The following is a 26,103-nucleotide window of genomic DNA, read 5'->3' as shown; positions in this document are numbered from 1 at the left end:
TATTTCATATTTTGTGTACAGCACAGTTCTACATTGTGAACTTCAAATTATTATTCAAGCACATAAACTTGCCGTCATCCTCTTTAACTTTCTCCCGACACTGCTTGGCTTTATACCTATCCCTTCCAACCACTCAGCAATTTCATCCACCACAGCACCTCCCGCTGCATTCTGCAATGTGCCCCTTCTGTCATCAGCACTGTGCAGCACTCCTCCTGCCACAGATGAACACTTTCACCTCAAAGGAACTTGAAAATGTTTCTGCTGAAAGAAAGAAACTTTCCCACTATCAGGGTTAGTTTTGAAAAGCTAGGTGAAGAAAACATCCACAAAACTCAATGAAGAGAGGAAAAGACAAATGTACAACTCTGGAAAAGCTATGAATAGGAAGTGGTGAATTTGTCATTTAAATAGGCTATAAAAGGTACAAAGAGTGGGAGAAAAATATTTCTTTTCCTGGTGGTTTGGTTTGTGTTTCTGACTTTCACACGTTTCAGATACTGAGTCCTTGGGTAATCACTGTACCCATGAAACAGGAGGATTCACACCGGCATGGGCCAAATATCTCCAAAAGGTCTAAGTTTCACTATGAAACTCAGTTTATAGGAAAGCTCAGAGATTTTTACACGTAGAACCAAGGTGAGTTCAGCTTGAGAACGCCTTAGATGGTTCAGGTATTCACAGTCTGTCTAACTTCATTCTTGGAACTGAGGTTCTTCATCATGATTACTGAGATTCTTGCGAGAAGGGATGGCTGACAAGCTATGTTAAAGTAACTCTCTCTGGGAACCAGAGAACATAATTGAAATAAGAAAGTACTGAGACTCTGAATCATTGATTTTTTTTCTCCCCCAACAGGAAACTAATTTGACCTACTAGTCCCTGCCATCTGCTGCTATTTGTTGGAGAAGTAACATTATGCTTTTTAATCCCTCTGTTCACCTTCTTCCACATGGCACAATATCACTGAATCTTAAGCCTATGTGTATGATTCCTCAGAGGTGCTTTTCTGCTGTAAACTCTGAAATCTTAGGTAAATATATTCAATGTATAGAGATACACAGGTAAGGCAGACAAGGTATGCTGTTACCAGCTATGCACCTTTACAAGACACACTAAATAGCGATGTAGGTCTCATCCCAAAAAAAACCCATGCCCAAAAAACCGGGAGACAGGTGGACAGAGCCACGAATACAGGATTATGGAGGCATGGGAGAGAAGAGCAGATTCTTTAGGTACCAGCTTGTCACATTTTACATCTGAATTTATCTGTGGCATTTTGTGTGTTCAGCCACAGTCAAGCAGAACTGCTTTTTGTCCCTTCTTGCTGCGGGTTTCCCTGCTGGGAGGGAACCAAAGCCAGGCAGGAATGGGGGACATACGACATCACCTTCTCAGAGCTATGCCTCAGGAGCCACGCAGAAGAAAACACCATTTCAAAATCATTCTCTCATAAAACATACCAAAAGATGTCTGTGTTTCAAATATATTCTAAAAAACAACAAATCTGTCCTCTCACAGAGAAATGTCACAGAAAAATGAGACACATATGGCCGTAGCTGATTTCTGCTTGACTCAGATGTAGATTTCTGTATGAAATTCTAAGACAAAGGATGTGCCTCTTCAAACACTCACTTGCCATCAAGCCTAGTTTAAATTTGTGATATCATACAATCTCTTCTTAAGTTGTGTAATCATTAGAGTTTATGTCTACCCTGTTCCTCTGCCCTGCTTTTACTTTATCCCATTTCCTTTCCCAAAGTTAATCACATGCAAGTCATGCTCTGGTGCATACAGCCAAGGGAATGAGGTGCCACTTTTTTATGAGGGTCGTACAGCTCAGGGTTGGATCCACAGGGGGAGCTGAGATGCACTATTTCCTGCCCTAGTCAGATGAAGCACTAAGGATCTACAGCCAATTCTTGCTGGTGTCAGCAGTAGGTACAAAGACCGAGTTAGATATTTTTCTCCCAAAATATCCAGAAGCCTGGCCTTTCTCTAGAGAACACACAAATTCCCCAGATTATCCCACGCTGTACGACTTGCCAGCTTGCGCCAGTTAGTCTCCTGTAGGTTTTATCCCCTAATTCAGGCATTAACTGCACACGTTGCTGGGAGGAGAGGAAAAGATTTCTCGTCTACTCTTCCTTAAGAGGAGAAAATGTGCAAAACTGCGGTAGGAATAACATTCAGCCTGTACCACAATATGTCCTCGACAACAACTTTAGCAGTGATCTCATCAAAAAAACAGTCAAGCATTTTCTGGAAAGTAACCAAAGGTCTGCTGCAAATGAATCAAATATTTCATCTGCTATTTGGTTGCAAGTGTTGAACACATGGTGCTCAAAAGCCTTTTTCCTCCATTGGAATGCAATAAAAGCCTCAAACATTTTGATTAAAGCATTGATCCAGTCCACTGTCCCATCTTTCACACGTGACTGCATTGCAATCTGTCTAGGTCTCTTTTTAAACTTACAGCGCAGCAGCAAATGAGATAGGCTCTTAAAAATTTATATGTATATATATCTTTCTCGCTGCAGCTACAGTCTCTAAATTCTGACACGTGTAAAGGCCAGAAAAATCACTTAATGTACCTGATAACTCAGGTCTGCCAGAAGAGGGAAGGGTGGTGCCTGGCGATGCATGCAATGAGGCACATCTTGCTCCCACAAGTGTGCTATGGCTCCTTACAATTGCAGGCACACGCTTACCTAAATTCCTAAATAGGGTTCTGTGTTTGCTATTGCAGTTCAGAGTCTGTTGCAGAAGTCAGAGATACCTCCTGCACCCTGGCCCTCATTGCTGAGGGCTCCTCAGTTTCCTGCCCTGTTCTCTCAGGATGTAACACCAGTTCTCGAGCTCTGAAAGAAGACCTAGGTTTAGCTCACATTGCCAAGTATATCCCACAGCGAAGTGCACAGCACCAAATCCCAGGTCCTTCCCAAACTCCAGTCCTCTTACATTGTTCCAGTTGTAGCACGAGGTCAGTAAGCTACCCCACTTACTCCATAGCATGGCTCACAGCTCAGATATTGTCACTGACAGACTTACTGCTCTGTAGGCTGTTTTGTAGACAATAAGCAGAGAACAGAAGCAATACCTACATGCAAAATGCCATGTAGTGCTGCTCCAGCTCTGCTCTCCACCCACGGGCAGGGAAGAGGACAGACTATCAGCAGCCTGTTCCACCCTGTGCTGTAACCTTGTGCTCTCTAAACTGAGAACTACAAGGTTACACAAGGTTAAACTTGGTGGCCAAGTTCTCCATCTTAATGTGATTAGGCTACCCTGAAGCACATTCTTTGAGCAGGCGGAGAGCACCGCACAGAAGGGGGGTGGATTCATCTGAAGTTCTCTATGTTAATATTTGGTATTGAGCACAGTGAAGAATAAAGTTTATTTAAGGGTAATAGTAGGAACCATGGGAGGACAACTTCAGCCTAAAATAATAGACCACAGCAACATACTGATTCAGATTTCAAAAGGTGTAATGGCTTGAAGGTGACTGAATTGAGCCTTTGACATAATATTCTCTTTGTCCACTTAAACCCATGGAAAGTCTAATAGTTCAATTTTATAGTTCAGTAGTTTTAAATTAAAAAATACTTTAGCGTTTTGTTCAATAACATTAACATAAAATCCTGGCAGCACGGCAAAATTAGCATCCACAGTAATCGGCTGCTTAAGCCAGCTACTTAGAATGCCTCTGTACAATGTTATTGCTTCCTCCATTTAAGATTATATTTTCCAGATTCCTTGCATAAAAAGGCATGGCAGTCCTGCTATCGGCTTGCTTAGGCAGAGATGTCATTTCAAATACATTGCCAATATTTTATTCTCAGAAGAGATACTGGAACTAATTGTACTAGCCGAACACAACAGTATATATCAACTGACCAAATCTGAAAACATTTCTCTGTATTTTTCTGAGTACTTATTCTTGAAACTAAATAAAAACTCGCAAATATTTGTGGTTTAAAATACTTGATTGCTATTAAACTGCTGAAACATTATCATGCCTAGCTGGGAAGTTGCATCAGAAGTTTTAAATACGTTAGGTAACTTAGTATTTGTTGTCAATTTTATAGGTGAAATCAGAAAAACTAGCTGTTGCCAAGGTTACCTGAAGAAGTCCGGAATAAAGACCCCTTCCCAGTTGCTTTTAATTTTGATATCCATACATATCATCTGTCCAGAGGGAAATTGACACTAGGTCTGAGGTTTGTGTCTGTGGTTCTTTTTTCCTGAGGGCAACAGCGAGGAAGAGATTAACTTCAGTAAGTAATTACTGGAGTGCAGAGGGTTGCCAGAGCTAAATTTTCATCGTCTTATTGACAATGTCTAGCCTTTCTTTCTTTGGATTGGGGATCTGCAAGAATTGTGGGATTTATGAATTGTCTGAGACATTTTAAACAAAGCATAAAATATTTAAAATTTAAAACAAAAAGATTTAAAAGATTTTAAAAATTCACAAGAGAAGCTCTAGGAGCAGACACAAAAGAATCTAGAGATATTAAGACCTACGCAATGGTTCTTGGAGGTGTTTCAGCCATGATCGTAAAGAACATTTCCTTGGTCATGTTAGGAAAATGCATAGCCCAATTAGACAATTATATTGGGGACCTTATTAAAATTCTTCCACTAAAAGGGGATAATCCAGACATATAATTTTTGGTCATTTACAATGATATCCATAAACACTTACTAGAGTATTTATATGTGGTAGCATCTAATTGTGTCCTTGACCTCGGCTTTTTCTGGCCACATAGAGCTCACAACGTGTCAACAGTCAGAAGATGAGAATAAGAACGTTTGATGTTGTGCCACAAAGACTCATTTCTGTTCCACCAATTCAAGGAGTAACATTTCCATATGAAACAGCTATAAAAAATAAACAGTTGCCAGTTAGAAAAGATGCCATTCTATACCAAGAAGTCCATTCCCTCCACAGCTGCAGACTTTTTAGTCGCGTGATATATTTTCTCTGCTCTTTCACACCTGTCATAAGGTATAAAATTGCCTATTTTTACACATAATCCTGTCTCAGCTCTCTTGGTTTATTAAACATCAGCCTTAGACATGCTAAAGGCATGATGGAATTGCCACAGAGCCATCCCAGATTTGGATGGGAACCATTCATCCCCTCCTAGCTTCCCGCTCTGGGTGGTGGGATGCCAATACAACCGGGTCAGGGAAAGTTAGATGCATACATCTGTGAAAAATGTATCATAGCTTGACTGCTTCCCAGGAATATTTTTCTGAAGTGCACAAAACTAGAATTATGAAATTGTCTTGCTGCAAGAAAACCCAGGACTTGACATGACAGAATCAAGCCCTTAAAAAAATCTTAAATACAGGTATGTGGGAAAATATCGGTTTCTCTTTCCAGAGATAGCTGCCATATCTTGCTTTCTGCTGTTGCACTTGCCTGTCGTCAAGGAACTCACAAAATGCTCTCTGGAAAAGTTTGCATTGTAGTTGATGCAATGTCAACAGAAGTGATGTTGCAAAACATATCTGGTCCTGCCAATCTACCAGTATGTGAAAAACCTTGGGCTTAATCCCACATGACAAATATGGCTTCAAAATTGCCTACATCGGTGTTGGACAAGCATATAGGGTCTGCAGTGCACTGGCTCATCTGTCAGCGAGAACTTTCAGTAGTGTGTAGGACATGCAAAAGAGTTAACAGACAAAATGTGAGCCTAACCCCAAAAACAAACCTTTTGTTTATTTCTGCAAAGGGAAGAGCTTCCCGTGGAAGGCAGTCTGTGTGGGGAAAGAATTGCAGAAACCACCAGGCCAGTGTTCTGATGTCAGCCACGCTTTATCTTATTTCAGCCATATTCAGCAGCAGCGTTAAAGCACTAATTTCAGACATCTATTGTTGCTGCTCTTAAATGGCTCAGCTACATTTTGCCATGGATCTCCAGGATCACACCCGCACGCGCTAAGGAACAGTATCTCCCATTGCTAATCTTAGCTATGCTTTCTTTCCACCAGGTACTGTTTGCAAATGCGTGTTTATTTATCTTCTCTCTTATGGTTATATTTCACCGCCTTTTTGTGTCAGTAAGTACAGATTGTTTATCAGGATCCTCGGTCTTACATACCCCTGTACGGTGCCTCCATATTCCACACACATTCCCGTACAATCCAAGCTATTTCAAATGAAAAATACATTTTAACTCTTAGGAGTAGAGAATGCAGTACTCTGCCAGAAAGGGCCAGGTGGCAATCCGTCACCAAAAAAAGTAACACATCATTATGCTTTGCTCAAGTAAACCAATGTACTTGTTCTTAAAGGGAATCTGGTTCTGTTGAATACTTATGTACAGGCAGGGATACAAAGACACCGTTTTCAAGATACACCGTTTTTAAGGAATGCATCTAAAGTCAGTGCAGAAAATACAGATTAAATAGGTTTATGGAAAAGCAACATCAAAATGACTTGGTTTTAAATATAGCCTGTATGATGTTCTTGGATTAGCCCAAACTTAACTCGAGGAAGCTTTATGTTAGAGGTCATTTTCTTAATTCCCCTAAGACAATGACAGTGTTTAATTGAAAGTCAATCAACGTTAAAAGACCAGACTACTCTGGTGTCTGTCAAACATGTCAATGTTTGCCCACTTCTTGAGCTTCTGGCTAAAATTTACTGTGGAATCGGTTATGAGTGAATATATTCCGTGCTTGCGAGAGTGAGGAAAATAGATTCACTGATCTCTGACGTCTGTGATTAATTGATTCCTTTAGGGAAAGTAAATATATTTATCACCTTTAGACTGCAAGACTTCTACAAGAAAATGTGATATCATTATAATGGATCAGAGAATGTACAAGCAGTATAAGAGAGGTACAATTAATCTGAGACTAGCAGGTAAAGGATGATGAACAGCTGGAGGAAGTGCAGGCCTTAGTGACACACTCTCACTATCCTCCCTGCAATATTTAGGAGTGTGTGCTTTGCAGTACATGAACACAAACAGTTTCAGTCCATAGACAGCAAAATGGGAGGATCAAGCTTATATCTGGGACCAGTTTTCTAAGCCCACTCCTTTATAAGATTCACCAATAGAATAAATTTAAAAAAAAAAAAATTAATAAAATAAAATTAAAAAAAAACCAAATAAACCCACCTTATTTTCCAAAACATTTTGGGGAAAAATATAAATCAGGGCAAAAACTTTGGCATTTCAACTGATGTCAATTTATAATTGACCAAAAGAATATTAATCCAGTTCTGATTCTTACTGTATCCAATTCTGGGCTACATGTTTACAAAAAAGACAGGGGTGTCCTGGAGAGAATCCAGTGGAGGGCTAAGAAGCCGATTAAGGGCCTGGAGCATCTTCCCTATGAGGATAGGCTGAAAGAGCTTGGGATGTTCAGCCTTGAGAAAATAAGACTAAGGGGGGACCTTATTAATGTTTATAAATATCTTAAGTATGGGACACAGGGGGAAATGACCGGCCTCTTTTCAGTTGTCTGTTGGGACTGGACAAGGGACAATGGCCTCAAGTTGGAGCACAGGAAGTTCAGCACTAATATGCAGAAGAACTTCTTCACAGTGAGGGTGACAGAGCACTGGGACAGGCTGCCCAGGGGGGTTGTGGAGTCTACTTCTCTGGAGGTATTCGAGACCCGTCTGGACACCTCTCTGTACAGCCTGTTCTAGAGACCTGATTTGGCAGGGCGGTTGGACTCAGTGGTTTCTTGAGTTCTCTTCCAACCCCTGTGATTCTGTGATTCTGTGAATCTGTTTATTTACATATCCTTAATGAATGCAGTTAGCTTATAGGAATTCCCAACATTTGGAATTTTAGCAACATGTTATATTAAAAAAAACATAAGAAAATTAAAGCCAGACAGACGCTTCACATGTATAAATTTAATAAAAATAAAATTCTCTTACTTTAGCCTTGCAAAGCTAACGGCCATGTCGAATGCACAATGCTGTATTAATACACATATATTCACATGAAGTGGGAGTCATGGGACCCTACTTAGACATCTGAGAATTGGATGTTTAAATGCACCTTACATTCCCCTGCAGTTTCCACAGAAAAGTAGCTAAATGCCCTCCACATCCCAGGGGTAGTTTATTACATCTAAAACGCTTATCTAAGACAAATCAGGTGAATCATTCTCCAAGGATAGTCACGTCTCTCCGTTAGTTACAAAAGGAGCCTAGGGTGACCAATTAAGCCTTTTCATACAGCTTTCAACAACTAAAGGTGACTGAGGTGAAACCTACACACAGAGTTTTATAATATAGACATTTTTCCTTACAGAAATGCAGATCTGAGAACAGGCATGCACTGGAAAGCATCAATCATGTGTCTGGCAGCCACACTTCCTCAACTACTTTCCAGGGTCCTGCTTAGCTTCACACAACCAAGCGTTTTAACTGCTGAATGGAAAACAGTTAAACTGTTATTTATTGGAACAGAGTATGATATAATGTGATCATAAAACACTCCACACAAGGAAAATTCCTTATTTGTCTCTTGAATTTAAATGAATTAAAGGAACACACAAAACTAATAGTTTTGAACTTGAGCCCCATTAGGGAAAATGCCCCTATTCGAAAGAATATTTAAACAGATGTTTAATATTAGGTCTGTGCTTAAATCCCGTTGAGATCAATGGGATTTAAATGCATGCTTAAATTTAGTCTTGTGCATAGGGTCGTCCTGAATAGGAATTGCTTTAGCATGTACTGAAGAGCTTCCCTGAACTGTGCCCGGAGAGATTAACTTAAATATGCTTTCAGCTGCCCGACCTCTGGCACCCTAATGGGAAAATTTGGTCATAACCTTTATCTTGGTATGGCTTAATGTATGTTGTTTATCACCTTATCGGGCTCAAGCTATTCATTTAGAACTGCGTTTTGGGAATCTGTTGGCGTTTGTGTTTTCTTTTTAATAACCATGGTCACTTTTTTGCCTTTGGCCAAAGTATTAGCGGAATGACGTTTATTCCAAGTGAGGAGCAACTCAACCGTTTTCTCCATTGCAGTTTCATACAGTTTTTCTATTCTGAATAGAAGTATAACACTTTGCTTTGCTTTGCTCTTCTTATTCATCCTCCAAGGAACAGCGTTCACTTTCTCTAGGCAATCTGTTCTGCTATTTTGACATGTAGGTCATTAAGGTTCCATTTGATTATTATAATATGAACACCAGCAGCATTCAATCACTAGGGCAACCTGTGGCTGTTATTTACTTGCCCACTTTGCCCTTAACATCATCACAAACTCAAAAAGGAAGCACACATCACCACTGAAGTGTTTTAAGCTCTGAATCAGGGACCCTACATGGTGAGAGTAGAAAATACAAACCCAGAAATTATACGTTTAGAGACTGTCCTGGTTCTGGCCAGGCCAGGGTTAACCTCCCTAAGCACAGGTGAGCTGAGGTAGCCTCAGCTGATTTTCCACACCACCTGGCATCACTCCCCCATAAGAGGGGCTGGTTGGGGAGGGGTGAGCCTGGGTGCCTCCAGGGCAGTCTGAGTTTGGCCAGGTGTAGGGTCCATCCTCGCGTGAGTGAAATTTGCTGCGGGCTGTTACAGTTCCCCTTTCATGGTGATTTTGTCAGTGAACTGTCCTTATCCCAACCCAGGGAGGCTCTGTCTGTTTCTCCTCTGGGAATGAGCAAGTGGCATGTGGTGCTCAGCCACTGCTTAGGGCTGAACCACCACAGAGACATTCACCTACACAAGAACACTGCTCTGCGGTCTACATTAGCTTTTTCTACATCAGGCACATATTCTAGAAATCCAGTGGGATTTTTTTCAAATGATCAATATAGAGAAATAGTACAGCTTGTTTAAATTTTTTTAATTCCTATAAACAAGTTAAAAGTGCCATTAATGCCTCTCTCATATATAAAAAGAAAAGGAAAAAAAAATGCTTTAAGCGTAACATACCCTGTTACAAGTAAACAAGACTCTTTAGCAGTATTCATCATGTCACACCTAACTACTTCAGTGGCAAGTTTATTTTTTTCATCCTAGTTATTCCTGTAAGTGATGGTGAGGTACAAACAAAAATATTTCTAATGCATCATAACCACAACTGCTTACTAAACTTAGAGGACTGGTCAAATGAAATTGATACCACTTCTTTGGAAGCTTCAGGGTTTGCATGTTGACTAATGATAGTAGACTCTAACCGCAAAGCTTTCATTGAGGATGCCATAACATATCACTTGGGATAACTCTGAGTTAGAGTTTAATTTGGGAAAATCAGATCAGCAAGTGTTTCAGTCCCATGTAAATTACTAGAGTTTGATGCAAGCATGCTTTTAAGGATATACTTGAAATATTTCATTAATTCCTATCAGAATATTGGAATTTGAATTAAAAGCAGTCAAGATGCCTTCCAGCATGGTCACTGAAGATTGAATTGGAATTTTAGGCTGTGACTTTTACAGGTGATAAACTTCTTCATGAAGAAAGGAAATATCCAGAGAGGGCTTTATAAATATGAGAAGCATTTACGTTAAGCAGAGAAAACAATCTGAGTATTTGTGGGCTGATTAAAAACCTAGTGATGTTATGAATCGAAAAACTAAGCAATTGTGTTTATCAGGTAATTCTAATTTTCAAAGCAAAACTTCAGGTTATGCCATGCCTTGGAGTAGTCCCTTGATATTATTTAGCTAGCCTCACTGCAAAAACATCTCCCCTTGCTCCCTCATTAAACCCCTGCTGTTTATCAGATCCTTTATTTTTAATTTAATATTATAAAAGCATTCTATAATATAAGGGTTCTGAATTATTTACTGGAAACTGGCATACACTGCAATATGTACGGATTTTAATTCTTTAATGGCACTTTTAGCTTAATGGCACTGATACAAGAAAATAATATAAATACCCTACAACTGTATATACCCCAGAATGTTTCTAGGACAAGCATAGTTCTGATTTTTCTTGTAAAATAATTTGTGTGAATTTTACAAGCCAGATATGAAAATATCTGATATTCCACCACAACTAGTATATAGTTAAGCTACTAACACATGACAGTCATTTTCACTGGAATGTATCCAAGGGTCTTTTATACACAGAGATTACATCTCTTTCCTAATCCTTTATACCAAAAATCTTTACAGAACTGAAAGGGTGACTGAATTTATGCAGAACATATAGTAGCAAGGTGAACCAAAAGATAGGTGAGCCACATTTTTACTTGATGAATAGATAGGATTCATGTAATAGAAAATTTAAACTGCTAAAAAAATCCAATAATATAACTACTGAAGATGGAGTTGAAAGCCTGTTCCTTCAATGACATTTAAACTAAAGCTAAAATGATACAAGACTGCATATTTATCATGCTACCTTGTATATTTTAAATGTATGTCATGTGCTGTATTCACAAAAAGTCCTTATAACAGTAAAGTAACTGTAGGGAAATCCAAATATAATAATTTTCTTTAAAAAAATCAAAACAGAAGCCAACAAAAAATTGGAAAATAAATCTATACTCTAATGACATTGTTCTCAGCAATCATCTTAAATTTCTTCCTGCACGGTTAAAATAAATTAAAACAGTATCACCCTCATGGCCTTCTGGTTCAGCCAGCCAGGCTTGAGTGCATTTCTGCCTTTAATTAAGTATGGATAGATAATGTCCTTTGTTCTTTTTCTGATGTGTTCGACACCTGCTGTCTTTGTAATCAGGGAAACGAGTCAGGAAGTTCCAGCAGAGAGGCTTTTAGTCAGAAGCAACACCTGGGTCCTCATCTATGCCTTCACATCGCATAACACCGACCTGCACCAACATCACAGAAGACAAAAAGCTGAACAAGTGGTGAGCTTTCAGCTCCAGATATAATATAGGCTCAATAGGCTGCTGTTGAAATCAATGGCAAAGCTCAAGCCATATGCTAACCCCTTCTTTTGCTAAAGTGATGGAAAAACTACCCTTCCCCCTCACCCCCATTTATTTTAGGATGATTTATGAGGGAAATGCTGTTGTGTTCCAGTTAAAGCAAGAGGTTAGGGCCAAACCTACCAGTTTTTGTAGCCAAGTCTGTCACAATTCCTTACAATGTGATCCTGGCCAAAATCAGCATTTCTGTGGACTGTCTTCACTTCAAAGTTATCTTGAGTTATAGTAGTCCTTGCATCAAGTTCCTTCCATGCAGTAAATGCCTTAGCTTGGTGAGCTGACGTGCTTCACACAAGCTCGCTCACCACAGAGGGTATGGGCTAAAACTCATGCTAACATGTCAGATCTTTAAGAGTTTATTTCTGCCTGATTTGGTTTTAATGAAACCCCACGTTCACCATGCAAGTTCCAGTTGGCTGCATAGGTCAGAGCCACAGGGCACAGGGAAATAACTTGTAGAGCAACTCAGATAATGGCATCTGATAAAAGCTGTGGGATTTACCCTCCAGGTCTTAGAGGCTTCATGCCCTGGTGTCTCTAACCCCACTATGAAGATGGGTGGTATTTCACATTTTTTTCACTCAGACTAATTTTACTCAGGAGGAAGTAAATTCAAGGTAACTGCAGTAAAGGTACACCTAACAAGTATATCGAACTCTTATACAAATAAGCACACGAAAAGGAGTGATGATGAGGAGCTTCCTTCCCTTCCAGAACCAGTAGCTTCAGTTAGTAATTCATCTCACTTAACATTTTGTTATTTCCTCATTTTTCCCATTGTTCCTGTGTGTACCCATGTGGGCGCGTAAAAACTTTTGTTGCCCTCTCTCACAGACTCATTAAGACATGAGATCTGAGTCCTTGGTGCCACAGCGGGTCTTGTCCTTCATCCCAGGATATCACAAGCTCAAAAACAGGCCTGTCCCTTCAGCATCCATCTCAGCTATTCCCTTTTCTCAGTTCAGTGCCGCTTCCCCATTGTAGTCTCTCCCCAGAGCCTCACAACATCTTTCCAGGAGCAACTGGGCACTTTGTGAAGAGTTAGTGTCAAAGTGCTGAACTGCTCAAAACTGCTGGGCTCTTTCTATCACTCCTCTCCTGCGTTTTCTTTCTTTCTCTCCAAGGTACTGTTTGATTTTGAGCACACTTGATTAGCTGCTCGGCTGCCATGAAGCAAGCAAGCGATGTACACAACAGATCAGAGGACAGATAGGACTATAGCTGATCTGGAGGGAGAAAGTTTTTTCTCTTATCAAGCCCCTTGTGCAAAATCCCACCCTTCAGAAAATCTCCATGAGCTGGCAACCGCGACTTCTTCACACCGTATGGCGAAGGTTTAATTATTGTTCAGAAAACATCCAGAGAAAATGTTTTGCTGGGTTTAGACCCATGTGTGCTCTCAGACCTGTAAAAAGAGTTTTCACTCTGCACACCGGGTTTTCAGATTTGTGGTATGTTTTCAGGTCTCATCAGGGAGAAAGCAGAATAAAAAAGGAAGGGTGGTGAGCATATTATTCTCAGAATAAATTAGAGTCACAGGCCTGAACTGGGCAGAGTGGGGTTTGAGCACTGTCCTCTGGGTACAAATGCAGCTGGTGCAGGCATAACACTAACCACATGCAAGTGCTGAGGAGCTAGAAAACATAGCTGGTTTGGAGAAGGGGTTAACAGTTGCTCCCCGCCCCCCTCCCAAACCTTAACTTGTGAACAACATGCTAAAATGTTGTTAGCACACAGCATTTTTCAACACATTTTACAGATATTAACTAATTAGTCCTTTCGGTGTTGAAAGCTTTACAGCATTATCTCATTTTCTTCAGAACCAAAGAGAATGAAGCAGTGGAGGTTAATAACTTACAGGAATTGACAGTGAAATAACATGGTAGAGTCAGGTTTAGAATTACTATGTTTCCACTTCATGCTTCTATGCCCCAATCTGTATATCATGGTTTTCCTGGTAAAATAAGAAAAAAAATGTTAAAGATAGTTATAAAAAAATTGTTTTACCTCTCTGATTTGACATTTTCAGATTTAATGCATTTTAGACATCTGCAGTGTAATTCCCTTCTTTTCCCTATTTTCTTAAATTTCTTTCCCAATCAATATTCCTAAATTCTGAAGATCTCCATGAACAAATTAAGTATGATTGTGCGTACATTGTAAATAGAGGGTTGTCACTGCCTGCTCGGATTTTCTTACAAATTGATTATTCTTTAAGTATAACATTTTATTTTTTTACCATTAGTGATTAAAAGAATAGTCTGCTTGTGCATTCTGTCTCAGCTCTAGATCCACCAGCACCACTATCAGTGTGCAAAATTCTCAGGCTATTCCACCTCAAAATGTATTCTCCTCTTTCCATAGCTTTCTGGATCACCCCCAAGTGAAATTATGGCAACTTTCAAAAACTGTAGCAATGCTACAATGCCACCATCTGGTTACAGTCAAGGATCTGATCTTGCAGGTGGTAATGCTCTGAGTCTCAAAGATTTCAGCAAGACACCACTGACAATATAGGCTGGGTATGGAACAGATGTATGTACCAAATTGGTCTTGTTTATTGAGGGATTTTGATTAGCCAGAGATTGAGCGCAGTATTAAAGAGCGAGTAAAGCATCTGCTTTTCCTGTCTTTCTCTTTATTTGCCACATCAGTTCTGCTTAAGAGGCTCTGAATCCTGAATAAATCATACATATATGTGTGGTTACGCATAGCATTTAAAGAGCAGTTTGCATCCTTCTGATGCCCCTGAGGCCTTCCTCTGCGAGCCCCCAGGAGCGGTGCTGGGGAGGGCCAGGGTTTGGCACCGGCAGCCTCAGCTCCCCACCCCAAGGACAGACCTCAGGGCGAGCAGAGAGGCCCTAAGCTCACAAAATCCGACACCAAAAGATCACATGTACTAAGGAAATTCTGAATATTGAGACCATTTTAGACTTCCTTTTGAAATCACATCTTGAGTAATGTCACTCTTCTTGAAGTAAAATATCACGCTTTCTTGCTTTGGAAACGTCTGAGCAAGTGGGAAAGAGCAGAAGCTGGTGTGGGAGCACAAAGTGAAAGAAAACCAAGATAAACACGAAACTACATAATCTTTGAGTAACAGTCGCAGCCAAAAGGGGTGTCTATTTCAGTGTCTAAACCTGACTAGCTGCAATCTGATTTTAAATATGTTGACTGCAAGCAGCACTGCAACATTTCTGCTCACTTCTTGCTCTATCGTAAAATGCTAGCTGGTGGGGAGTGCCAAGCAGCCACATTTCACTTCTCACAGCAGAGACAAAAGGCATTAAGCTGGTTTGGAAAAATATATTATAATTTGCTTCTGCTGTGCTATTCTGAGTGCAGATCTTAAATCAAAGCCATTTGGGGCTGCTTAAGCAAGTTTCTGCTGAATATAAGTAAAACATGAGATAAAATGAAATAAGAAGCAGGAGGAAATCATAAGTCAGAGGGCAGCCTCTCATTAAAACTCGTTTTCATGGACTGATGCAGAACAATAACGTTCAAGAATATAAAGGGAAATGAAAGAGTTAACAGTGGTATCACAGAAAAATACATTTTAAAAATACATTTTGAAAGATTAAGTCATAAAACCATCTGCTCTTGAGAACCATCAAGGCAGAATTATTTCTTTTCCATGGTTTTATTGGAGGGGAAATCAGTCTAAAGAGCAGAGTATGTAGGGCCTAGCACGTGGCATAGTAGGACTGGGAAATTATATCCAGCAGAAAGGTAAAAGCAGGATATGAAGGGGGTGGGGAAGGAACCTATTTTTCTATCAATCAGTATTACTAAAGTCAGAGAAGTTGTTCAGTTTCATATCTAAAAAAAAGTGCAATTCCTGATTCTAGGTGAACTCGCTGTAATGAGATGTATGATACAAAATGGGCAAAACATAGCTTCACACATAAAATATGAAACAGCAGAGGGAAATTTTGTCCTAGGACCATTGTTGTATGAGCTTGACTCATGGCAACTGCTAAAACTCTGTACTCAACATACAGATAGTAGGAAAATCAACAATGACTCCAAGGAAAGCATACAACTATGGATGTGCTTCAGCATGAATTTGAGGGAAATTAAAAGGCAAGGTGTTCTAAAAATTCTGAAAGTTCAATTTATCTTTGCTTTGTAGCTGATGGAAACACCTCAGATACAAAGATGTCAAAACACAGCTTTTTGAATGAGGCACAGTTCTCACTGCAGAGACGACAATATTTGGACCAATAATTTCTTGAACAAATGGATCTCTTGGACTCATATCTGTTGCCTTACCAAGACATGTGACCTGTTCAACTTTTTTACTGCTGCAGAGACTGCATTATTCCCACACCATCACAAAAGGACCTACTTGCACAGACACTGTAGACCCACTGATTTGCAAGGCAACTGGGCAGGTGGTACATCAGCTGCCCAGAGCATCTATACAGAACTATCCATGCTTTGGAAAGGAGATTGTCTGGGAAAGAGGTCATCAATTAGCAATGAATTCAGTTCTCAATAATCCATTTCTTCTGGGCAATTTGAGAATGGACTCTGATGAAGAGCTCTGGCAAGAGCTCAACTTGGACCCATCTTTCAAGGCTGCCCCACCACAACGCCCGTAAGTATTTTGTGTTTGTGTGTATTTTAACAGAAAGTAAAATCAGAATTAATGAAAAAATAAATCTTAATTTCCTTGAAGAAATATTGTTCATGTGATGCTCTCCACATTCAGCATTTCTGAATACACAACTTAATTGCCTGACACAGACACACTGCACCACGTGAGATACCCTAGCTGCGATTTCAAAGGCACACAGGTATCCCATAAGTCTTAACGACACCCTCCAGCCACACATGGCTGACTAAAACAGGCTGTCTTAAATAGAAACCTATCTTTAGGCAATTGAATAAAGCCCTGAATATTTCAGAACACCACAGGCAGGTAGTGTATTCAGAAGACAGAATGGCTTGATTGCTTGGCCTTTCATTAAAAAAAAAAAACCAAACACCCCAACCCCCACAAAAAACCTCTAACCCAAACATTTTTAAGCTGTACAAAGTTCGAGGAGTTTAATTATTTTCATGCAGCTTTAATTGGGACAAGAAGCCAAACTGCTGGAGTACAAGAATCCTTTCACATCATTCTTGAACCAAATGCAGTCATAAAAGAGAAAGACACAAAATCCAACTACTAGCAATAATTGCAAATGATTACTATTTACAGAGAATTCATCAGCATACACTTCATCAAAACTGTTACTACAGCTTTCACTTGGAATAAGAGATTGAATTGTGGTATTTCTGATGACACAAATCTAGTTTCAAGTCCTTATCAAGCTGCAAACAAATGCCTTATTTTCTGCTTTCTGGGTTTCTATATTGTGCTAAATATTTGGCTTATCGGCTACTTTCTCCTTGCATTCATTCAGTCTCACACTAGTTTTCTTCTATAGTTCTACTATGTTTCTCTACAGGTCTCTGTATCACCTAGATGATGCTAGTTTTTTTAATACTTCTCAGGCTGTTACTTAAAGAGTTTTACTGTAAAGGCATTTTATATCCTGCTTCTATCATTAACACCTTCGTTAAACAACAATTTGGTCCTGAAAATCCTTGCTAAAATATATCCCTCATACCTATGTCTACTAAAATCAGCTATGTGATTAAGGACTCTAGAGAAACTACATCCTCCTAACCAAGAAATATTTGCTGCTGAGTACATTGTACCCACCAGACATCCCTCCATCATAAGTCACTGCCATTAATCATTATATATTTTACTTTAAAATAGCTTGAAATAAGAAGTAATGTGATGATGTTCGAATCTCTCTTGATTTCTATTCATGTCAGAAGCAGCGTTTTATGAGATCTTCCTAAACAATTCGCCACAGCCTAAACAATGCAGCTACATTCTCACATCAAGTAAGTCCACGCACTTCCAATGTATAGTAATACACACACTAATACACTGGCAGCCCTGTCACTCCTAAACAGGATAGATGGGACAACAGGACCATTCTAAGGTATGCTTACTGAAACGGGGGGAAAAAATAGCAATCCAGTGATGGGGATTTTCAGGGGAAAAAGAAAAAGGGACTTAGTGTAAAACGAGCCTCTAGTTACAGGCAGGTGCCTGGGGAATTGCCATTGGAAAGGGAAGCGGGCAGCACGTAAGTGAAAGCAGGGCCAATAAAAGCTGAGAGCCGAATGGCAAAATTGGGGAAGAGCAAGCAGAAGAAAGAGGTAAATAATACTTATTGATGAGGGCCCTTCCAGGCAAAAGAGGGATCTGGCATGAGCAGGGAGCCAGAAACTCTGGTACTGAACAGCAGCTGAGTGGTACCTTGAAAATGTCTGGTCCCTTTGAGCAGGGACCCATGAAATCACACTCTTCACGCCTTCCTGGCGCTGTTATATGTGAAAGGACTAAGACAAAAGGAACTGAGATCACAGGACATTCATCTAGCCTGCTCACCCATTCAAACCTTCACAAAGGCTGTCCAAGAACAGGAATGAGATGTCTCTGTAGGACTAAGTTATTGATACTCTACCTCCTAATTTACAAACTCTCCTCTATTGTCATCTTGCTCACTGATTTTCGACCCTCTTTCCACCGATCAGTTCTACAGTGAAAGCCCTTCCTGTCCTTCTTAATTCCACTAAGACAGTTTTTCTCAGCTCATAGTTTGCAAACTGTTAGTATTCAGAGAGACACAATAATAGTCTGCAAACAACCGAATTTACTCAGGTACCAACTTCACATGCATGGAAACATTGAGGAAATAAACCAGAGGGAAATAAATTAAAGAAAATATATTTCAATGATTGTCCAATTTTTATTTGATGGTGAATGAATATATCTGTGGTAAAGGATTTTGTCTGTGTAGTCTACATCTCCTAAAGGTCAGCTGAAAAATTCTAATCTTTTATCAAAAAAATAAAAATAGCGTTCTTATTTTGGTTATCAAAAATTATCAATAATATCTTCCCTTTCTTTTGAAAGTCTAACTTCTGAAACTGCTTGTAGACACCTAGATTATAAAAGTGTTTAAATACATATTTATTCAAATGTTCTAGCCCTGGACAAAGTTCCTATTTATGTATTCATCTATTTTCAAACTCAGCCCAAATCCTTTATTCTGTTTTGTCAGGTTAGGCCCCTGCATCAGTACAGAATAAGATGAAGCATTAGAGGCTTATTACTTGGAGCAAAACCTTTCTTCTTCTGTAAAGTCAGAGCAATCTCTTTTTTTTTTTTTTTTTCCAAAAAAAAAGGACTGTCTTGTAGAATAACATCTTCCAATGCCATTTAACTGCAACTACATTTTTCCTGTTCTGGGAGCACATATTGCTACAGTAGTTAACAGAATTTCTGTCCACTACAAGACAATACAGATAGCAGATGTGGAGTCGTAAGACCCGGGGACCTCTACCAATTAAAGGTCAAAGTCTGTCTCACTTCACAGAATGCAGCATTTGAGCATGAGGTCTTGTATATATTTGTCATCTTGTTCAGTCAGAAAGATATGACAACAAATAGCTGGTCAAAAGCTGTCAGGGTCAAACTAAGCTTGATAGAGTGCCCTGGGTCACCTCTGTGATTCCAGCAGCAGAAATCGCCCCGGTGTCAGTTTGTATTGTAGTCAAATCGTACGTGGCTCACAATACAACTGTATTCCTCCACTAATTGCTTCTTTGACCTTCCTGTTAACCAAACATTTTGATTAGAAATATGTACTGTGCTATCATGTTCCACAGCAACGTAACGGCTGCCTCGTATTAGATTTGTAGTATTGAACGCTGCCTCAACTCACACCCAGAGAAATCACAATTAAGGTTGTATTAGGTTTTGTCTGAACTAAGTGAAAATGCAAGAAGACAATAAAGGAGGGCATATGTCAGAGAATCTTCACATTTCAGTGTCCTTTTGGTAAAATAGGAACAGAATCAATTTTTTTTTCTACAGTTTTCAAGGAGATTTTTTTTGGCACTGATTTGGCCTGCAGCAAAAAGAGATGACTGGGTAAACATTTCAGGGCTTTCCAGCCAAATGACTTTTTCTCAGCTCTAGGAAAAATTGAAACTCCCCTGCACAATTTTTAGTATGTCCATAGAAATGGACATTGAATAAAGAAGTGACTTGCTACTGCTTTGAAATTCTAAGATGTGATTTACTCATTATTGCAGTGAACATGACTGCAGAGAAAGCCTGGGCTCGTAAAGCATTCTGAGCTTGTCCAAGCAGACTAGGCAAAACCCAAAGGGAGACTGCAGAGTGCTAAATCCCCATCTCCAGCAGACTGGTTCCACAGCAAGTTAGAAACAATCAAAGCTTTCATGCTCATCTATTGCAAATTTTCTGTTTAACAGATCTTTCATTGTCTCCATTTATAAACACACACCCCTTTCAATTTCTCTTTTATTTTTTCTGCTTAACAGTTTTCCCTAAAGCAGAAGTAGACTTCTTTCCACCCAATTTCTGAGTTTCCACCCATCTCTTTCCCTCTTCTATTCCCCAGCTAGCATTAGCCTACTTACTGTATAATAATATCATAGTAATAACAACACCTCTTTTTTTTTTTTAGGGGAAAATAAACCTCTCCCTGTGCATACAATAGCAAGTACACATGTTAATGCATGAAACTGTAAGATTTTTAATATAAAACTTTGTCTTTGCTCACCTTTCACAAAAGAACATAAATTTTGACATAATTTTGTTAGAAGGCAAGATTCACAATTTGAAATCAGTCTTTTGATTTCTTTAATTTCTGAAAAACTATACTGATAAGAATTACATTTGAGCAACCTCATTTCTGAACATTCATGTTTTGAAAGCATTTGACACCAAGCAAGTAGGACTGAAGCTCTTTTACCTCGATGTTCCTTACATTTTTAACGTGTCTTTCTGTTATTCTACAATTTTTCTTTAAAATTTATTCCCAGCTGCGGAGGTGGTCATATTGTTGTGCAGTTGTGATTTTTTTTTTGTTAATTATCTGTTCAGCAGAATGCAGGCTTCACTTTGCACATGTATGTACAGGAATAATGGAAGAAAATATATGTACATGTGGGATGTCGGGAGTGAGAAGCCTGCCAGAGATTTTCCCTGCTGCAACCTACATGCAAGCAATGCATTTCGTTTCCAAATGTAAACCTCTGGTGGTGCATACCCATAGAAAGAAGCTCCAAATTCATATATGGTACTATGGCAGCACACATGACAGCAGAGGGAAAGGCCTGGGGCTGGGAGCAGTTGTTCTGCAGGCCACCTGAGCCCTGAGAAGAGGCGCAAAAAGCTGCTAGACACTGCTGAAAGTCCTGAACCGTTGTGCAACTCTGTTTGCTATGGTGACCTCATTATCCCACGCACAGAGAGGGAAATATTTTAGCAACCCTATTTCAGAACCACTGGGGAACACTTTATTAATTTCCTTTGTGCAAAATGTTTACCTCTGTGCCTTCACAAATTGCTTTCCTGGCCCCAGGAACCTTTGCAATTTTAATGAAGGAGCGCTATCTATCTGTCTATGTTCTCGCATTGTCTTTTTACAGATCCCAAAGAAGAAAAATTAAGAAACAGTAAACACTTTTATTATTTCCCTTTGCAAAAAAAAAAAGCTTTACTATTGGGATGTTCTCTTTTTTTTGTAAACACTGAAAGTCAAGCTGTGTATAATAACCCTCGGTACTGCTCATTTTCATAAGTCTTGATGTCAGGTCAACTTTAGGATAGGAAAAGGTAGAAACCATTTAAATTTAAAAAGCACAGAGCAAGGCCCTGATCCTGAAAAAGACTGTCAGACATATTAAACTGTACATATCTAATTAGTCCCAGAGTAAATTTATACAGAAACCATTAATTCGCTATATATAGAAATCTGATGTACCTCAAAATCACCTTATTATACTAAAATAAGCATAAAATCAGTTGTCCACACATTTTCACTTGATCCTTGTTATCAGATACAAATTATTCCACCATTTTGGAAGTAGTCAGTGGAATCAAGAAATACTTTAAGATAAATAATTTTTCTATTAGGTGGAAAAAAATATAGGTCAATTAGAAGGAAAGGTAAATAGAAGAAGACACTGTCCAGGTGTTGCCTCAGGGACCACTAACATGATATAATGCGTCCACATACATAGCATAAGGTTCCCTTTAGGGCACTTCTGGACTACCACAATGGAAATAAGTAACATCAACCATGCTGGTGAAGGGAGTACAGGACAAAAGGAAACTGAAGGGAGCTTCAATTTGAAGGACATAAGAAAAGATGGAGCCTCTTGTCCATATGACAGCACAACCGGAGAGACCAGGGGGAACTTCAGACATTTGTAGGATTACACAGAGAGGTAATCCACCAGGATTAGATGAGATTTCTATCAATTCAATAGAAACTCCAATCATTAGGTTGCAAAGGCTTTAAGGAGTTTGGGGTTTGCCCTTGTCTCCTCAACTTTTAGCACCCTGTAGTTACTCAAGATAAAACATTAGCGTCAAAGTGCCTATAAATTTAAATACAGTTGTAACCTTATGTGCAAATTGCTCATGAAGTCTTACCAAGTTCCTGCCTCTTCTACTTACACTTTCTTAAAGAAGAGTCACAGTAGCTGTCTTGGCTAGAGGCAAAATCTTCATAAGGAAAGTGCACAGAAACATGGTAGATGTAAGACCTTTCTTTCCTACTATTATTAATATGTTACTTTGTGTTTCAATTAAATAACAAAGGTAACTTCAGGATCTTGGCAGTGAAGACATATTCATGAGAGGTGGTGTCCTGGAGAAATGACTACATCTAAGAATTAGCCTCATTAGAGAACTAGAGTTGTCTTGTTAATACTAAAATGTATTGTGGTGGGAACAATAAATGAAGAGTCATTGTTTTAACACTCTTTAATCCTGCCCATTTGTCAATACACTGAAGTTACTTAATGAACTGTCTTTTTTAAAGTATCTCTGCAATACAAAATGTAACACGCTGCACATATAATAAAATTCTCTCTTAGGTAGATTAAAATAAAGTTCACATAACCTTTTGACATGCAGCTTGTTAATAATTTACAAGCATTGCCTGAATAATGAAGTCCGCTGGTTTTGGACTAGTCCTTTTTAAGGTACAGTGGCTTGCAAAAAGTAAAAAGAATAACTTATAGAGCTGCAGTATATACTATAGAGAGAGTGTATATATATATATAGTGTGTGTGTGTACATATATATACACACTTTATAGCATACAGAAGATATTAGTACACTACAACAGTGAAACAAAAAAGTATTATCTACTCACAGAATCACAAAATTGTAGGGGTTAGAAGGGACCTGAGAGATCATCGGGTTCAATCCTCCTGCCAAGGAAGGCTCCCTAACTCATATTGCACAGGGAGGCATCCAGACAGGTCTTGAATATCTCCAGAGAAGGAGACTCCACAACCCCCCTGGGCAGCCTGTCCCAGTGCTCAGTGTGTAAATGTTCTCCTGCATATTGGTGCAGAACTTCCTATACTGTAACTTGCAGCCTTTGCCCCTTGTACTCAAAGCCTTAGTGCCCATGGTGCTTTCTAAAGAAATTAAAAGTATCTTCCTTAGTACTTTTAAAACCTAGAGATCAATTCTTGTGCTCTAGAACCAAGCCAAGTCTTTCACTTAATTTGGGTGCAAATTTGGTTGCTATCCTAGGCAAAATTTGACATGACTTAGAAAAGATGGCAATGCTTGCATTTTCACAATTCCAGCAATGTGAATGTCATGGTAATGAATGTCAAAATAATCATTTCTGTTAAGAACAAAGTAGCTGTAATAGTAAAGGCATAATGGGAAACAGCACTAAATAACCTTTATTTACTAAAACGTCTCACTGTTGGCCCCTCAGCCAGACCTCACAGTTTAGCTGTTATCCTCTATTTGCTCTTAGACAGCACCACTCCTCGTCCAATGTTTTGCTTTCAAACTATTTCTTCACCCCAGTTCTACGAGCTTTCTCCTCACCTCTCTATACAGTCGATGCAGTCGCTGACAGAGCCTAAGCAGTAGTGCTGGCATTAATAGCCAGCGCATGTAACCATCCCATTGGCTGTGTCTGTCCACCCAAAGCAGCCATCTCTCTAGTCAACTGATTTGAACACAGAGATGATACTTCACATTAATCACTTCCAAGCCACCAGGGCACCTCATTCAAGCCAGCCAGTTACATCAATCAAAATCAGACTGCAAAACAAATTTCATGCAATAAATAGACTTTAGATGGATAAACAGGAACATATTATTTGCATATAGAGGCCAGGTGTTGTATAATTTATATGAACAGGCAGAAAATTTACTCTTTAATATTTAGCCCAATTATTTTTTATGCCTTTTTACAGAGGATGAAATTAATAGCAAATATTTTCTGCTCTATTATAGTTCACATTTACATATGCTACGAAGGAAAGAAAATTATTGCAGTTTCAGTTACAACTTAAAGTTCTTCCTGCTTGGCAATCTGAGCCAATGTGTTTTACAATGAAGGGAGCTGCATGGTCTATGCCCTCCCCATCCACCCACCTCAGCTGGAGCCTGAGACAGGGACAAATGAAGGCACTTCATTTTTCAAGCACACACAAACCTGCTCCTTTCGCTATCTATCTGCCATCTATCATATATCCAAAGTTAGAGTGAGCTGAATTTGAGAAATTTTGGACATTCAGAAAGGAAAAAAATCATTCATAGCTTATTGAAAGACTACAGCAGTATCCTCTTCTGCATATTGATGTGCTTTTTCATATTAATAATAGCTCACTAAGCCTCTCAGTGAAACATACCTTGTCAATCAATAGTTCTGTACTGGATATAAGAAGGAGGTTTACAGGATATTTAGTGCAATAAAAATAGACTTAACTAACATTCAATTAATTATTTTGTCCATCAATTATGCTTATTGGTATTTGATGTATATACTAACAATCTATGAATGTGTTCATTCTTTAACATAAAAACCAGCATGGTTTTAATTAAACTGTAGAGCAGTTCACTGCTTTACATATTTCCTTTTCACTCCTCTAGTAAATGAATGTTAATTAGTATATGAAAGTATAGGATATCATAACATCGACCTTTAATCCATTTTCAGAAATGAATATTGGTTCAGTGGCAAGATCAGTTGCAATGGAATTCGTGTAAATCATCTAAACTAGTGAACAAAATCAGTTCATTAATCCTTCCTGACAGGTTAATTTCATTCCATTTCTAAGTTGTCAAGTTAGAACATGGAACAAATAATCAAAAACCTTTAAATCAAATATACCAAATCAAGACTAATTGAATATGCTTCAAGTATGTCAATAGCAAGATTCATTTTTCAAAATCTAATAGGAAAGCTTGTTAAACTATAAAAATACATGCCCTGCTAAGTCTGGGAGGGGAGGAAAAATGTTGGCACAGCTACTTTATTTTTTTGGTAACTGTATTCCCTGAATGTGTGACACAATGTTCATAATGCAAATACACATCCATCTCGTGCACACCACTTTCACATGCACATACGGTGTCTATACTAAACAGCCATGTAAAGTGTTGAAGTAAAATGACATTGTTCCATGAATTAAGAGCTCTTGGATTTCTCATTCTGCATAATTACACTGTTTTACAGAAACGCACATTTCTGCCCTGACCATTAATTCACCTAGAATTTGGAATGTCTTCCTAAGGAAATGGGACTGGCTTTCAAATTACACCGCAGATTAATGACTATTAGTAAATTGAATAGGGCAAAAATTTCCAACCATTTGATCTCCATTCTCAGATCTGATGTAAAAATTCTTTTAGCACTTTATCACTGGTGGCAAAAGAAGTTTAAGAAAATTCATTTAAAGGGACACTCAAGGTTTACCAGTATTAGTAATGGTCTCAGTACTACTGCTGGATGGAGGTTGTCAGACATCACATGGAAACACTGGATGGAGCAGTTTTAAATGAAGTCTCCCAAATCTAGAAGTCTGCACATTAACCCTTGATGGCTGATATATAGATCTTTATTGTGTTACTCATACATAGTCCTGCAGACAGTAGATACAGTACTATAACAGCTCATACACTACAAGAAGTATTTCTAGGTGTAAAGTGGTCAAGTTACTACAATCTAGACTCTGTTGTGACCATTTCAGCTCCACTCACCCTGCACAGGTACTACAGGACAGCTATCTGTCAATGAGGGCACAGCCAGCAAAGGGTTCACCAG

Source organism: Gallinula chloropus, assembly GCF_964237585.1.
Source record: "Gallinula chloropus genome assembly, chromosome: 1".
Taxonomy (NCBI): domain Eukaryota; kingdom Metazoa; phylum Chordata; class Aves; order Gruiformes; family Rallidae; genus Gallinula; species Gallinula chloropus.
The sequence above is the reverse complement of the archived record's forward strand: the minus strand, read 5'-3'. Positions refer to the sequence as shown.